At 46.7% G+C, this 17,420-nt stretch overlaps 1 protein-coding gene across 2 annotated transcripts in view; it reads left to right on the forward strand.

The window, feature by feature from the left end:
• Nucleotides 1-10,699: 10,699 nt before the first annotated feature.
• Nucleotides 10,700-17,420, forward strand: part of SLC39A14 (solute carrier family 39 member 14) — a 55,887-nt gene continuing 49,166 nt past the window's right edge. Inside the window, exon 1 of one of the 2 annotated variants that reach the window (XM_007961890.3) lies at nucleotides 10,700-10,852. The gene's annotated coding sequence lies outside the window, so the exon portion shown is untranslated. Of the gene's footprint in view, nucleotides 10,853-11,072; nucleotides 11,182-17,420 lie in introns of those variants that run through there. The other variant, XM_007961889.3, reaches the window with a different exon arrangement.

Here is a 17,420-nt window from a genome sequence, read left to right on the forward strand (position 1 = left end):
TGTGTAGTTGTGTTTGAAATAATGTCATTTATTTATTATTATATTGATGTAATTATTTTTCTTCAGAGAGCTGCAGCACTTCCTAGAAACACTCATTACTCTGCTTTAAGGTGCAACTCCAGTGTTAGTAGTCAGGTAATTTCATCATGAGCTGGATAAGAAGACTTATTGAAAAAGACAGTAGCCGCCTCACTTCTCGGACAGATGAGGCACTTTTACTCTGTGTGTGTGTGTGTGTGTGTGTGTGTGTGTGTGTGTGTGTGTGTGTGGTTTTTAGCTCTCTTTTTCCCATCAGACAATTTCTGTTACCTTAGTCAGAGCCAGAGTGCGTCCACTTGCAAGGGCAGCCTCCTCACCACTCCACTCTTTTAACGCTTGCCCTTCTTTACATGCACCTCACTGTGTGTCTGCCACCATTGAAATACCTTCCCTGGGTACAAAAATCCTGTTAGAAGGAATAAGATCTGGTGTTCAGTGGCACAGTAGAGCAACTATAGTTAACAAAAATTTATTGTACATTTCAAAATACAGGAGTGGAATTGGAATGTTCCTAACACAAAGAAATGATAAATGAGCCAGGTGCCATGGCTCATGCCTGTAATCCCAGCACTTTGGGAGGCTGAGGTGGGTGAATCATTTGAGCTTAGGACTTCAAGACCAGCCTGGGCAACATAGCAAGACCCTGACTCTACAAAACATACAAAACTTGGCCAGGCTTGGTGGTGTGTGCCTATAGTCCCAGCTACTCAGGAGACTAAAGCAGGAGGATTGCTTGAACCCAGGAAGCAGAGGTTGCAGTGAGTCAAGATTGTGCCACCACCCTCCAGCCTGGGTGACACAGCAAGATTCTGTCTCAAAAAAAAAAAAAAAGATAAATGTTTGAAGTGATAGTCAGTTACCCTGATTTGGTTCTTACACATCATATGCTTGTATCAGAATATCACATGTATGCCATAGATACGTACCACTACTATGTATCCAAAAAATTTAAAAGTTTCAAGTACCTTCCCAAAGCACCTAGCTGCTCACTTAAGCACTACATTTCTTTAGAATACTACAGTTTTCCTATGTATTTAGAAACTCTGTGCTTCCTGAACTCATTCTAGAAAGAACCTCATTTCTGTGCAGTAGTCTCTCATCCATGGGGAATATATTTGAATACCCCCAGCGGTTGCCTGAAACCTCAGATGGTACTGAATCCTACATATATGGTACTATGTTATTTGAATCTGAAACTCAGGATGTCTATTAAGTGACTAATGTGTAGCATCACTGGTGTGGACATTCTGGACAGACATGATTCATGTTCCCGGGGGATGGAGTGGGACAACGTGAAGTTTCATCACACTGCTCAGAACAGTTTGCAATTTTTAACATGAATTTCTGGAATTTTCCATTTAATAGTTTTGGACTTTGGCTGACCAAGGGCAACTGAAACCTCAGAAAATGAAACCCTGGTAAGGAGGGACTGCTGTACGGTGTGACAGGGTCCTTTTTACTTGGGCAGCATTTTGTTGAATGGTGTGAAAAATGAAGGAATTTTAGAAATGACTGTGTATTTTAAAACCTTAAAATTTGGGCCTGAAATTAATTTTTCTAGAGACTTGGGATTATTAGAGAAGACCCTGTTTTTTCTTTCTGGCTCTGTGGCTAGCTGAGTTACTTAGTAACTTTTCCTGCCTAGAGTTTTCTTTTTTCCAAAAAATGAGGAACATCAAGAGCATGAGAACAAAAGCCACAGACTGAAAGAAAATATTTGCAGAATACACATCTGATCAAGGATTGTTATCCAAAATATACAAAGAACTCTTTAAACTTAATAAGGAAGCTAGTCAGTTTTTTTTTTAATCGGCAGTAGACCTGTACAGACATCACCAAAGATGCACAGATGGTATATAAGCGTATGAAAAGATGCTCCACATCATATATCCGTATGAAAAGATGCTCCACATCATATATCCTTAGGGAACTGCAAATTAAAACAAGGTACCCATTCCATACCTGGTAGAATAGCCAAAATCCAAAACACTAACAACGTCACATGCTGGTGAGGTTGCAGAGCCACAGGAACTGATACAGCTACTTGAGAAGAGAGTTTTCAATAAAAGTAAACAGGATTACAAAACAACATGCATAATCTTATCACATGGTAGAGCAGTCATACTCCTTGGTGTTTATTTACCCAAAGGGGATGAAAACTCATGTCTACACAAAAGCCTGCACACGGACATTCATAGGAGCTGTATTCATTGTTTCTAAAACTTGGAAGCATCCAAGATGTACTTCAGTAGGTGAATGGATAAACTGCACCACGACAGTGGAATATTATTCAGCACTAAAAGGAAAGGAGCTATCAAGTCATGGAAAGACATAAAGGAACTTAAATGTATATTACTTAATTGGAAAAAGCCAATCTGGAAAGGCTATATATGACTGCAACACATGACATCGTGGAAAAGGCAAAACTGTGTAGATAGTAAAAGGATCAGCAGTTTGGCCAGGTGCAGTGGCTCACACCTGCAATCCCAGCACTTTGGGAGGCTGAAGTGAGCAAATCATGAGGTCAGGAGTTCGAGGCCAGCCTGGCCAACATGGTGAAACCCCATCTCAACTAAAAGTACAAAAATTAGCTGGGTGTGGTGGCGGGCACCTGTAATTCCAGCTACTCGGGAGGCTGAGGCAGGAGAATCGCTTGAGGCAGGAGGCGGAGGTTGCAGTGAGCTGAGATCACGCCATTGCACTCCAGCCTGGGTGATAAGAGCAAAACTCTGTCTCAAAAAAAAAGGATCAGCAATTGTGGAGAGAGAGATGAATGGGCAGAAACAAAGGATTTTTAGGGCAGTGGAACTATTCATTGTGATGCTGTAATGGTGAATACATGTCATTATGAATCTGTCTGATCCCACAGAATGTACACCAAGAGTGAACCCTGATGTAAACTATGGACTCTGGGTAATATGTCAGTGTAGGTTTATCAGCGATAACAAACTTACCAGGGAAAAAAGGAGAAGGGAGTGGGGAAGGGAGGAAGGTTAATATTTGTTACAAGAAGGAAAGGGAAGCCGAGTGGTACTAGCACAGCTCCCAGGATTCTGGTTTCATTCCAGGTAGGGCCAGGACATAACAGCCTGAGCCCCTGCGAAGTGCAGGATTGCTACAGCTGAGTCTCCTGCATGAAGAGAGCAGGAAGCTGGAAGGGGACTAGAGAACCCTGTGCCAATCATGCTGGGGCAGCCACAGGGAAATGTGGTGTTTGACCAGGGAAATGGATACGGTGAAAAAGACATCCATGAAAAATCCCCAAGCCTGGACCACGTACAGATGTGTGTAGCCTGAATTTTTGTTACCAGCATGCTGAAGGGCCACAAGCTGAAAAATTAACATAAAGATTGGCCCAGACTTGTGAAAGCTCCAGAGCCTTGTGGACACCAATGCAGTCCATTAGATTGTCCCACAAAGAGGTATAAATAGGACCTATGGAAGAGAAGAGAGCAGAGAGAATGAGCAGGTCCAACATGTGTCTGAGAAGTTCCTGCAGGTTAAAATAGAATAGGTGGCACACAGTATGGAAGATGCAAAGACTGAGAATTTTCCAGAATGAAAGATATGTGCCAGTGTAGTGGCTTATACCTGTAATCCCAGCACTTTGGGAGGCCAAGGTGGGTGGATCTCTTGAGCTCAGGAGTTTTAGACCAGCATGGGCAACATGGTGAAACCCTGTCTCTACAAAAGAAATAAGAAATTAGCCAGGCATGGTGGCACATGCCTGTAGTCCCAGGTACTCAAGAGGCTGAGGTGGGAGGATCACTTGAGCCCAGGAGGTTAAGGATGCAGTGAGCTGTGATCGCACCACTGCACTCCAGCCTGGGTGACAGAGTGAGAACTTACCTCAAAAAAAAAAAAAAAAAAAAAAAAAAAAAAAATCATCCAACTGAAGAAACGTACTGGGGATAAAGAAAAGCATATATGGCTGGGCGCTGTGGCTCACACCTGTAATCCCAGCACTTTGGGAGGCTGAGGCAGGCAGATCACATGAGGTCAGGAGTTCGAGACCAGCCTCCTGGAGAAACCCCGTATCTACTAAAAATACAAAATTAGCCAGGCGTGGTGGTGCATGCCTGTAATCCCAGCTACTCGGGAGCCTGAGGCAGGAGAATTGCTTGAACCGGGGAGGTGGAGGTTATGGCGAGCTGAGATTGCACCATTGCACTCCAGCCTGGGCAACAAGAGTGAAACTCCGTCTCAAAAAAATAAATTTAAAAAAAGCATATCCATTGCTAGATAAACTATAGTGAAACTATAGAACATGAAGGACTGAGAATCATGAAAACAAAACAGCCAGATATGATCCAGCAATTCCACTATTGGGTATATACCCAAAGGAATTGAAATCAGTATGCTGGGTGGGGCGTGGTGACTCACACCTGCAATTCCAGCACTTTGGGAGGCCGAGGAGGGTGGATCATTGGAGGCCAGGAGTTCCAGACCAGCCTGGCCAACCTGTTGAAAACCTGTCTCTACTAAAAATACAAAAATTAGCTGGGTGCGGTGTTGCACGCCTGTAATCCCGGCTACTCAGGTGGCTGAGGCATGAGAATCACTGGAACCCTGGAGGCAGAGGTTGTAGTGAGCCGAGATGGTGTCACTGCACTTCAGCCTGGGTGACAGAGCGAGTCTCGGTCTGCAAAAAGAAGAAAGAAATCAGTATGCCGAAGAGATATGTGCACTCCCATGTTCATTGCAGCGCTGTTCACAGCCAAGATACGGAAACAACCTAAGTGTCCATCAACGGATGAATGGATTTTTAAAAAGTGGCACATTTACACAATGGAATACTATTCTGCCTTAAATAAAAAACAGGACATTCTGTCACTCGTGACAACCTGAATGAACTTAGAGGACATTATGTTAAGTGAAATAAGCCAGGCACAGAGAGACAAATACCATATGAGCTCACTTGTATGTGGAATCTAAAAAAGTCAAACTTATAGAAGTAGAGAGTAGAAAGGGAGTTACCAGATACTGGGTGGGGGTAGAGGGAGGTTGACGGGGAAAAGGGGAGACATTGGTCAATGGGTATAAAGTTACAGTTAGGAAGAATAAGTTCTAGTGTTCCATTGCACAGCACAGTGACTGTAGTTAATACTGTATATTTTATTTGTTTATTTGTTTTTTGAGATGGAGTTTTACTGTTTTTGCCCAGGCTGGAGTGCAATGGCGTGATCTCGGCTCACTGCAACCTCTGCCTCCCAGGTTCAAGCAATTCTCCTGCCTCAGCCTCCCGAGTAGCTGGGATTACAGGCATGCGCCACCATGCCTGGCTAATTTTGTATTTTTAGTAGAGACGGAGTTTCTCCATGTTGGTCAGGCTGGTCTTGAACTCCTGACCTCAGGTGATCTACCCACCTCGGCCTCCCAAAATGCTGGGATTACAGGCGTGAGCCACCACGCCCCACCTAATACTGTATATTTTAAAATAGTGAAAAGAATTTCAAATGTTCCCACTACAAAGGAATGAATTTTTTTTAAAGGAATAGCCTGACAAAGACAAGGCAAAAAAGAATATGTATATATAATATATATATTATATATATATTTGAGATGATAGATATGCTAAGTACCCAGATCTGATCATTCCACAATGTATACAGGTATCCAAACATCACATTGTACCCCATAAATATGTACAATTATTATTTGTCAATTAGACAAAACCAACCAGAAGTTAGAGAGATTGCTTACAAAGAAAGTCAAACCACCAGCATACACTTCCTGAACCACAGTAGATGCCTTAAGACAAGAGGAATAGAAATTTTAAAATGCAACTGTAGGCCGGGCACAGTGGCACATGCCTGTAATCCTAGCACTTTGGGAGGCCAAGGTGGGCAGATCACCTGAGGTCAGGAGTTCAAGACCAGCCTGGCCAACATGGTGAAACCCCGTCTCTACTGAAAATACAAAAATTAGCCGGGTGTGTTGGCGTGCACCTGTAATCCTAGCTATTCAGGAGGCTGAGGCAGAAGAATCACTTGAACCCAGGAAGCAGAGGTTGCAGTGAGCAGAGATTGTGCCACTGCACTCCAGCCTGGATAACAGAGCGAGACTCCATCTCAAAAAAAAAAAAAAAAAAAAAAAAAAAAAAATTGCAACTGTAAACTTGGAATTGTATTCCCAACTAAACATTCATTCACAGGTGAGGACAAAAATAATATTTTAAAAATAAAGATCAGGACAGAAATTAATGAAATGAAGAACAGAAAACCGATAGAGAAAATCAACAAAACAAGTTGGTTCTTTGAAAATATTAGAAAAATGGGCAAACCTTTAGCTAGAATGACAGAGAAAAAAGACTCAAATTACCAAAATCAGGAATGAAAGAGGGCATATTGCTACCAAACTTATAGGGAATAAAAAATATATATACTATAAGGGAATACTATGAACAGTTGTTTACCAAAAAATTAGACAACTTAGCTAAAATGCACAGATTTCTATAGCTTACTAAACCAAGTACTTTTCCCAGTTGTCTTTTTTTGTGTGTCAAAACCATCAGATGACAACAGAAATGAACAATTGTTAAAACTGTTCTCTTTCAGCTGACAATGCAGGGAGCTAGTACTTGAGTCCTCTGACATGATTTGGGGTTGAATAGAACCTTCACATTCCTTCCAATCCTCTTAAATTTGTTAAGCCATCCCAAAACAGAAAATTCATTTTCCCCTGAGAAAGTACCAGAGAAATCTGGTCACTGACCTCCAGACAGACTAAGAAAAGCGGGCCTAAGGCCGGCACGGTGGCTCACGCCTATAATCCCAGCACTTTAGGAGGCCGGGGCAGGCGGATTGCCTGAGGTCTGGAGTTTGAGACCAGCCTGGTCAACATGGCAAAAATCCGTCTCTACTAAAAATACAAAAATTAGCCAGGCGTGGTGGTGTGCACCTGTAATCACACCTACTCGGGAGGTTGAAGCAGGAGAATCATTTGAACCCAGGAGATGGAGGTTGCAGTGAGCAGAGATCACGCCATTGCACTCCAGCCTGGGCAACAAGAGTGAAACTCCATCTCAAAAAAAAAAAAAAAGAAAAAAGAAAAGCTGGCCTAAGACCTGGGATGCAGAGGGATTTTGCCCCATCCACCTGATCAAGTTGCTTACCTTGTCACCACAAACCGCACAGAGGGCTTTCATCTGGAGTCCCCAGCCCGCTCTCCGCACAATCAGGGCTGGAATCTCATTTCTCTGGCTGATTTCCCAAGGCTGTTCCGTTCACCTCAGCTACGGGAAATCTGGCTACGTATCTTTTGGCAGGTAGCTGTGGTGTCTTGTCAGAAGCGAAACAGTAGCAATGAAAATGTCAGATTTTTGTGCTATGTTCCCTTAAGTATTGCCCAACACCAAACTTTTAGTGAGCCAGCCCGTTCATTCATCCAGCAAATATTTATTGAAACTGTGTTATGTGCAAGATGTTACATTAGGAGATACAGGTATATAGGGAAATCTCATGTAATCAAGGCAGATTAAAGTCTAGTTGGAGATTAAAGTGAAATAATTTTTTTTTTTTTTTTTTTTGAGACGGAGTTTCGCTTTTGTTGCCCAGGCTGGAGTGCAATGGCGTGATCTCCAGCTCATCGCAACCTCTGCCTCCTGGGTTCAAGCAATTCTCTTGCCTCAGCCTCCCAAGCAGCTGGGATTACAGGTGTGTGCCACCACACCTGGATAATTTTGTATTTTTAGTAGAGACGGGGTTTCTCCATGTTGGTCAGGGGGTTCTCGAACTCCCGACCTCAGGTCATCCGCCTGCCTCAACCTCCCAAAGTGCTGGGATTACAGGCGTGAGCCACTGTGCCCAGCAAAGTGAAATAATTTTTTTTTTTTTTTTTTTTTTTTTTTTGAGACGGAGTCTTGCTCTGTAGCCCAGGCTGGAGTGCAGTGGCCGGATCTCAGCTCACTGCAAGCTCCGCCTCCTGGGTTCACGCCATTCTCCGGCCTCAGCCTCCCAAGTAGCTGGGACTACAGGCGCCCGCCACCTCGCCCGGCTAGTTTTTTTTATGTATTTCTTAGTAGAGACGGGGTTTCACCGTGTTAGCCAGGATGGTCTTGATCTCCTGACCTCGTGATCCACCCGTCTCGGCCTCCCAAAGTGCTGGGATTACAGGCTTGAGCCACCGCGCCCGGCCGTGAAATAATTTTAAGGGAAAAAATATAAGTACCATAAACCATATAAAGTTTTAATTCTGTGGATTACAACCTAATAATGCTCATGAAGTCATCTTAGTGGGTTTGTTACCACTTTTTTTTAAAAAAAATATGCATTGCAATGCATATCTTTATGGATATTTTGTGAAATTTTTGTTTGCTATATTGTTATTTATATTGGAGTTGCAGTGTTAAATGTTTTTAATGTGGGTTACAGTCAAAAAATATGAAAGGGTAGTTCAGACTTCTGGATTCAGAAAAATCCAGAAGTTTGCAGATGAGAGGTGACTTTGGGGAGTTAGAATTTTGACAAGTGAAAATGAGTAATGAGAGGAAAAAGTGGAGAGCAGAGGCCGGGCGCAGTGGCTCACGCCTGTAATCCCAGCACTTTGGGAGGCCGAGGTGGGCAGATCATTTGAGCTTGGAGTTTGGGATCAGCCTGGCCAACATGGTGAAACCGTGTCTCTAGTAAAAATAGAAATATTAGCCAGGCAGGGTGGCGGGTGCCTGTAATCCCAGCTACTCAGGAGGCTGTGACAGGAGAACCACTTGAACCTGGGAGGGGGTGGTTACAGTAAGCTGAGATTGCTCCACTGCACTCCAGCCTGGGTTACAGAGTGAGACTCTGTCTCGAAATAATGATAATAATAATAATAATAATAATAATGATAAAGTGGGGAGCAGAGAGAAGTGGGTCTCCAAGCCTGGCACCAGGAATGAGAAACTGAGAACTACCCAGCAACAAGGAAGGATTTAGGTGATACCTAAAGAATTTTGTGTGTGGGAAGATATGGAGAGTTAAGACCTTTTGTTAATAATTAATTGTATTCCCTAATGGGTTACTGATAGCTTATCAGCTCTGCTTGCCTATGTGGACTTTGACAGCTCCACCTTTAGTGTGGTTGAAAACAAGTGAGAACGCCATGATAGGCCCGGTGGTGGGGTGTCTGGTCCTGCCCCCTCTCTGCCCAGCAATCTCCTTGAAGGGTGCCTAGTTCTCCTGTGGATAGTATCGACAACTAGCCTGGAAAAGCCATGGGATTGCTCTCCAACTTTGGTTTTAAGAGATTAACACTCCTTTAGGATACGTGTTTACGGGCTTCATACCCTTCAGAGCTCTGTGTGTTGGAAGCATGCTTATTTCACTTTATCTCTGGGTGGACTTCTCACTCCTTTTCCAGTGCTTCAACAAAAGGTGTGGTGGGGATTGGCCCCTTTCTGACAGCCCACTACAGTGGGATGAGAGTCCCAAACGGATGACATAATGTCTGGAAAGCACCAAGTTTAACCAAGAGAGAAATAGGGTTATTACAAAGATGAAGGGGCTCTGAGGGAAATTCGGCAAGAGATATCATTACTTTGAAATCACTTGGAAAATAAATGAGAGGAATATCACCGCTGCTCCCATACCCACTGCAGCACTGTAATTACGGGGTGAGGATAATTGAATTTTAGAAACGCCCGGGGCCCAGCTAGACTCTTCAAAAGTAACCTGAAGAATCTGACCCCCTCTGGCCTGGCGAAGAGCAAGCCGCTGAGTTCTTGCCACCGGCTCCAGCGACTGTCTGCTTTCCTTTCCTCCTTAGCGCCGCCATCACCGGGGTCCTCCCCGCAAGACCTGCAGAGAGTGGGATGTGGCCCCCTTCCCTGCGCAAATTCAGAGAGAGCTAGTGCCGTCTGGGGATCAGTCACTGTGCTAGGAGCAGATCGAGTACTAAGCCGCGACAGCGGGGCTAGAAAGCCCTTCCTCCGAGCCCCTGAAGGGCCCAGGTGGCAGCTGGCTCAGCTCATAGAGGAAATAGTCCTGATGTCCTGCAGAACAGAAACAATGGGAGTCGAAAGAGTGGTTTATTTTCTCAAGAAATCTGCATTTCTCAGGCCTGATATACATCTCAATGAGATGTCCCACAGCGGAAGAGTCTCCTTGGACATTCTTCACCCAATTAACATTGCTCCCAACTTTGGGTTAGTAGGGTTCTTTAGGCGTCTGATCATTGTGGGAAGCGGTGCGGCATCAAGTCTGAAAAGTGAATGTTATATGGTTTATTTGGAATTCGACCAGGAAATTTTAGTTCCTTTGGCTGGTGGAAATATGCAGAAGAACCATCGTCTAAGGGCGCGTCCCCTTCTGGAGTACCTTTCCGAACTGGGGAGGGAAGAGAAAAGCTTTTTGGATGAACCAAAAGTGGTAAAATGCACATTCAAATCGAGTGGGTAAGGACTCTCCTCCTGGGGGAGCGGGGTGGAGGCTAGGCGGTGAGAGCTTCCCGCGCCCGGGGAGCAGGTCTTCACGGGAGGTTTCCGGAGGCAGGAGGAGTCAGAGGTCCTCCGGAGTCACGGCCGGATGGAGGGTGGGAGCAGGCGCCTACCACAGCCAGGGCCGCGAGGCGCAGGAGGGCGCAGGCTGGCCAGGTCCCGGGTCTGCCGGCCCCACGTGGCAGCCCCGGGGCGAGCGGGGCGGGTCGGGGGCGGGTCCGGTCGCTGACGCGCCGGGTATATAGCCGGGCATGCGCGCGGTGCTGCGGCCCGGACGCACGGAGGGGGGTTGGCGCGCGTGTCTACGCGGACGCACGGGCTGAGCTGCTTCTCCAGCCGCCGCCGGCCGCCCGGGACCTTGCGGTGAGGCTGCGTGGGGCCGGGGCCGCCTCCGAGCGCCAGGTGAGGGCGTGGACGCGAGGGGCCGCGGGATGGGCAGCGGCTGAGGAGCCGCGCGCCGCAGGCTGGGGCAGCGGGTGGGGGCGGGGACAGCGCTGCGCCGAGGACAGGGCACCGCTCCGGGGCACCGGCGCACGCCCGGACAGCTGGGTGGAGGCTACACCTGGCTCTGGTGCCGCGCTGGCGAGGGGAGAGGTCAAGGCGCGGCCCGTCCGTCTGGAGGGTGCAGGATGCTGGAGCCGCAGAAGGGTGCTCAGAGCGTGGGTCGCCGCGCCGAAAGCTGAGCCCGGCTCCCGGAGCCCCCGCGCGGACACGGACGCAGAACGCAGACAGTAGGTGGCCAATCCGAGGGGCCGCTCCATGGGGCTCTGGGATCTGGACTTTGCTTTTCAGGAGCTGCGTCCCCGGGCCCCCTCCGGTCCATCTCCCCCCGAAGATACATGTACTCAATCTTCCGGCTGAGCGAATCTCCAATCTGGCTTGCCCGCGAGGATGGCTTTCTGGCTATTTTTGGTCCTTAATGACCAAGTTAGGTGGTCGGGTTCAGGCTGCCCCCTCTTGGTGGGTGAGGGCAGTGGGACAAAGTCGCCATCCGAGCAGTTTCATCATCTGATCCTGAGGTCCAGTTGAGCCGAGATTTCCTCAGCTCTAGACTGGGGGTTCACTTTTGAGGATCTGGTGCTTGCCAGGGCCTGGACTCCAAAGAGAGGCTTCTCTAAACAGTTAAAGGGCTAGGCTGTGGAGGAGGACTCCGGACACGATTTGGGGAGTGGCCAAGTGCTCTCTTGTGGCCCGAATGGAAGCGTGGGGGTAGGAGCAGCTTTGACCTGACCCTTCCTGGAGCAAGCCTGGTTTGGGTTTATGTCTTTAGTGGCCCTCCCGTAGGAGCCCCAGGCCACTGGAACGGCTGTGCTCCTGCCGAGGAGTGGCCTGGGAGTTAGCCCTGGCCTCTATCCCTGCTCTGCACTTAACCGGCCCTGTGACCTTGGGAGGGTCAGGCCAGTACCACGGTCAGACTAGATCACCTTATCCACAGCATATACAATTTGGTAACCCTTACCCTTTTTTTTTTTTTTTTTTCCGGAGACAGAGGCTCACTCTGTCGCCCAGGCTAGAGTGCAGTGGCGGGATATGGGCTCACTGCAACCTCCGACTCCCAGGTTCAAGCCATTCTCCTGCCTCAGCCTCCCGAGTAGCTGGGACTACAGGCGCCTGCCAACAGGCCCGGCTAATTTTTTGTATTTTTAGTAGAGACGGTGTTTCACCGTGTTAGCCAGGATGGTCTCGATCTCCTGACCTCAAGTGATCCGCCCGCCTCAGCCTCCCAAAGTGCTGGGATTACAGGTGTGCGTGAGCCACCATACCGGGCCTATCCTTACCTCTTAAAACACAAGCCCTAAATATGTACAAGAACTTGCATCCTTGGTAAAGCTACAGAAGGGATGTCTAGAATCATAACTTAGCAGCTGGAATTAAAAGCCACATGTTCGGCCGGGCACGGTGGCTCACGCCTGTAATCCCAGCACTTTGGGAGGCCAAGGCGGGCGGATCACGAGGTCAGGAGATCGAGACCATCCTGGCTAACACGGTGAAACCCCGTCTCTACTAAAAATACAAAAAATTAGCCAGGCGTGGTGGTGCGCGCCTGTAGTCCCAGCTACTCAGAGGCTGAGGCAGGAGAATGGCGTGAACCCGGGAGGCGGAGCTTGCAGTGAGCCGAGATCGGGCCACTGCACTCCAGCCTGGGCGACAAAGCGAGACTCCGTCTCAAAAAACAAAAAACAAAACAAAAAAAACCCCACATGTTCCTTTTCCTGGTGGAGGCTCAGAGAGGTGAGTTTCCCATCACCTGTGTGGTAGCCAGGAGATAGGCTAGTGGTCCTCCTGCTGGGCTTGGTTTGCCGGTAAGACTAGAGGGCACCAGACAGTGGAAGGGGATCCTCTGGATACTGTCTTCCCAAAGGGCCAGTCCGAAGCAAGTTCTTGCTTAATTTATCATTTTTTACTCATCTGGCCTCTGGGGCCTTGAGAGAGGGCAGTGCTAAGGGGGAGATACTATCCAGGTGTTGACTGACAGCTGGCCAGCCAGTGCAGAGGCAGACCTGAGAACTTGGGGGCTGGGGCAGCAGCATCATTGGCCTTGTAATTTAGGCCAGAGTGAGAATTTTGGGCTCTGGGACTCAGCCTGTGGATGTACAGTGCCTGGTCTGTTTTGGGCTCAGCAATGGCCACCGTGGCGGGTGCATGCAGATGGCCTGGCCCCCACCCTTCCAATGCAGACTCTTGGGGAGAAATAGCATCCATGGATGAAGAACAAGATAACAACACAAGAGACGCTTCCGTGCTGTGCACAATTCAGTTCAGAGAGTGAGCGCTGTGCTAGACACGGTTGTGCTGGTGGCGGAAGAATTCCGGCCTTTTCAGATAGGTGGGTCTCTGTTCAAATCCTGGCCCTGTCACTCTCCAGCAGTGAGAAATTTCTTAACTTCTGTTCTCACTGGCTTGCAGGATGTCGTGATTTTGCCTGGAACATAGTAGAGGGCTTGTCATCATTCTCATCGTCGTCATTTTTGTGGGGTGGAGTGGGTTATTTAGGGGTGCCAGAAGCTGACAGTTGGGTTGGGTTGTAGGAATGGTGTGAGCCCAGGCATAAGGTTGATTCATCTCTTCCTTGGCAACATGGATGCAATTTCCCTGCCCTTCTGGGAAGTCCGCTTTTCTGTGGCCTGCCAGGGATTGTCCCACAGATCAATTGGGCAATCTTACGGAAAACAAACTTCTTTCTACCTTTATTTCTGGGAGCTACTCTGATTTCTTCAGAGAAGAAATACTCCTTCTCTGGGCTCATGGTGGCCAGGAAGGAGTAACAATGCCTTCGTGTGCCTGGGTGGTGCGTGTGTGCTTGTGTGTGTGTGCATGTGTGTGCACATGTGTGTGTGTAGGGTATATATCACTCACAAGACTGGTTCTGTTTTTAAACCCTGCTTACCTTCTTCCTCCTTCCTTACCTGCTCACACCCTGCACTGTTCCAAGAGGAACCTCAATCCCTGTTTAATATTTGCAGAATCGTGGGGTTTACACAGTAGTGTTGTGAATAGATTGTGTGTGCCTAGGAACCAGGACCTCCCTGGCCCCACTATGTCAGGATAATAGCCTGCCCTGACTTGGCGAAGGTAACGCTCCGCCATGTTGTTGAGCCACAGAACCATGGAATGTTGACCGGGGGGCTTTGGTGATCTTGGAGTCCGGCCCCATTATTTTACAGTGAATGAAACGGGATCCAGGGAGGTGAATTGGTGTACCCGAGTCACATGGTTACCAGTGGCCAAGAGACTTGATGGAGAAGACCAAAGAAGGGTTCTATTTTTGATCCTAAATGTGATTATGAAATTGCTGACACCTCCAGTCTTTACTTGGAAACTAGAAGAGGAAGGGGCCATTTGTCCCTGCGCTTATTGAGGGAGGGGGTGTTAGTTTCTTCTGGAGAAGTGTCTGTCTTTCCAGACTCCCTGGAGACATGGGAGGCTGGGGAGTGAGCAGGGAAGGGGCCTGCTGCTCAGCCCAGCCGGGACTCACCGTGTGTCTGCAGTGGGGCTTCTCTGACCTCCGGGCTGGCAGGCTGGTGGAATGCCAGGAGATAAGGAGTCCAGAGTCCGCCCCCTCGACTGTCGCCAGCCAGGGCCTCATGCCCACCTAGGGGACAGGAGGACAGCCCCTAGGACACAGGATCATGAAGCCCCACTGTCTTGTTCCCCCGCCCCCTTACCATGGGCATTAAACCTCTCAGAGGCGGCCCCTGGTTGGGCCTGGCAGAGGCAGAGATGCAGAGGCTGGGCGCTCTGACCTGCACAAGGAGAAGAGGCTGGGGAAGCCACAGAATTGGCCTGCCCAAGGGAGCAAAGAGTGCCCAACCATGGGAAACTGAATTCCCCACCTTGGCAACTGGAGATCGGGCTGTTGTTAGAACTCCTAACCTCCCTCAAAGGGCAGGCCCCGGAGAATCTTGGAGCTTGGTGGAATGAGACGGTGACTGTCCTACATTTATTACCACCGAGTTCCTAATGGCCCTCTTAGGCAGTGCACTCAGTATTAGTAGTTAATAAAAAAAATCAGATAAAAGTTGGGAATCTAAAAAAAAATACATGTCTTAAATCATTTTTAAAATTTATTTTATTTTATTTTAGAGATGGAGTTTCACTCTATCGCCCAGGCTGGAGTACAGTGGTACGATCGACTCACTGCAACCTCCGCCTCCCGGGTTCAAGCAGTTCTCTGCCCCAGCCTCCGGAGTAGCTGGGATCACAGGCACCTGCCACCAGGCCTGGCTAATTTTTGTATTTTTAGTAGAGACAGAGTTTCACCATGTTGGCCAGGCTGATCTTGAACTCCTGACCTCGTGATCCACCTAGCTCGGCCTCCCAAAGTGCTGGAATTAACAGGCGTGAGCCACTGTGCCCGACCAAATCATATATATATATATATATATTTTTTTTTTTTTTTTAAATTTTTTTAAATTTTTTTTTTTTTTTGAGACGGAACCTTGCTCTGTTGCCCAGGCTGGAGTGCAGTGGCGTGATCTTGGCCTACTGCAACCTCCGCCTCCCAGGTTCAAGCGAGTAGCTAGGATTACAGGCACCCACCACCACACCTGGCTAATTTTTGTATTTTTAGTAGAGATGGGGTTTCACCACGTTGGCCAGGCTAGTCTCGAACTCCTGACTTCGTGATCTGCCCGCCTCAGCCTCCCAAAGTGCTGGGATTACAGGCGTGAGCCACTTGCGCCGGGCACCTTTATTTTATCTTTAAAACATGATGTATTTTTATTTACCAAAACTTTGATTTAGGGCCAAGTCCTTTCCTTTGAGTCTTTAGATCCCTTATTTAGACTACTTAGAAATTGTTGGTATATAAAAATCATACTTAAACTTATTACCTGTAATTTCCCATTTCCTTCCTTTCATTAAATTTTTTTCCTACTAGGCTCCGTATTCACATAGTTGAAAAATCAAAACGGTAAAAAATAGCAAAACCTTGTCTTCCCCCAGCTTTTCAATAAATGCTCCAAGGTAGCATTTTAAACATCATTCAGCACCTTGCTTTTTTCGCCTAGCAACAATATTAAGATTTTTTTCCATATCAGCACATAGAATGCTTTTAGCATTCTCTGTCATAGCTGTGTAGTATTCCATAGTATGGAAGTATAATCTTTTTTTAACCAACACACATATCACCCTGTCTGCACTTAATGTTTGCAGAATACATCTGTGAAGTAGGATTGCTGGGTAAAAGGTTAAATCTGTTAATTAACTCTCACTAAATAAAGAAATAAAGCGAAGACAGGAGATATTTGCAAAACAGCCATGTTCAGAATCCAGTTACTGCTTTTATGTACATACCTAATTTAATTTCAGCTTTTTATTATTTTTCCATTTGCAACAAGTCTTTCTAGATTAGTAATTCTCAAACTTTTTGATGCTAGGACCCCTTACATTGTCTTTTGTATAAGTGGCTATCTTTATTGATAGTATATTAAAAATTAAAACTAAGAAAAAAAAATTTTTTTTTGAGACATGGTCTTACTATGTTACCCAAGCTAGTCTTAAACTCTGGCTTCAAGCGATCCTTCTGCCTCAGCCTCAAAACTGAGAAATTTTAAAATAGTTATTTATTCATTTAAAAAAGCAAAAATAAGGCTATTACACATTAACATAAAAAAAAAATGTTTCGAACGGGCCTGGTGGCTCACACCTGTAATCTCAGCACTTTGGAAGGCCAAGGTGGGCGGATCACAAGGTCAAGAGATCGAGACTGTCCTGGTCAACATGGTGAAACCCTGTCTCTACTAAAAATACAAAAAATTTGCTGGACGTGGTGGCGCATGCCTGTAGTCCTAGCTACTGTGGAGGCTGAGGCAGGAGAATCTCTTGAACCAGGGAGGCAGAGGTTGCAGTGAGCCAAGATCGTGCCACTGCACTCCAGCCTGGTGACAGAGCAAGACTCCGTCTCAAAAAAAAAAAAAAAAAAGTTTCATGAAAAATAACTATATTTTCCAAAATAAAGTAGTCAAAAGAATGGCCTTGTTAGCATATTTTTAGAAATTTCAGGATTTTAAAATAATTATTATTGGATGATAATGAGATAACAGATTATAATAGGTGTAACTTAAATTTGCTGTTAAGAAGTCAGTTAAAAGTTCTGAGAACAAATCAAGCTAATCTCTGAGAACACCTATATATTATATTATACCCTGAACTTCTACCTTCGAAATTTCTCAAAAACTCAAGATGACACAGGTACATGTCACATTTCATGTGGCTTCTGAAAAGTGAGAGTGAAAAGCTTTTAATTTCTGTATATTAGAATAAAAATAGTCTTTTGGCGGGTCGCGGTGGCTCACACCTGTAATCCCAGTACTTTGGGAGGCCGAGGCGGGCAGAGCACAAGGTCAGGAGATCGAGACCATCCTGGCTGACACGGTGAAACCCCGTCTTTACTAAAAACACAAAAAATTAGCCGAGCGTGGTGGCTGGAGCCTGTAGCCCCAGCTACTTGGGAGGCTGAGGCAGGAGA

Source organism: Chlorocebus sabaeus, chromosome 8 (assembly GCF_047675955.1).
Source record: "Chlorocebus sabaeus isolate Y175 chromosome 8, mChlSab1.0.hap1, whole genome shotgun sequence".
Classification (NCBI taxonomy): Eukaryota; Metazoa; Chordata; class Mammalia; order Primates; family Cercopithecidae; genus Chlorocebus; species Chlorocebus sabaeus.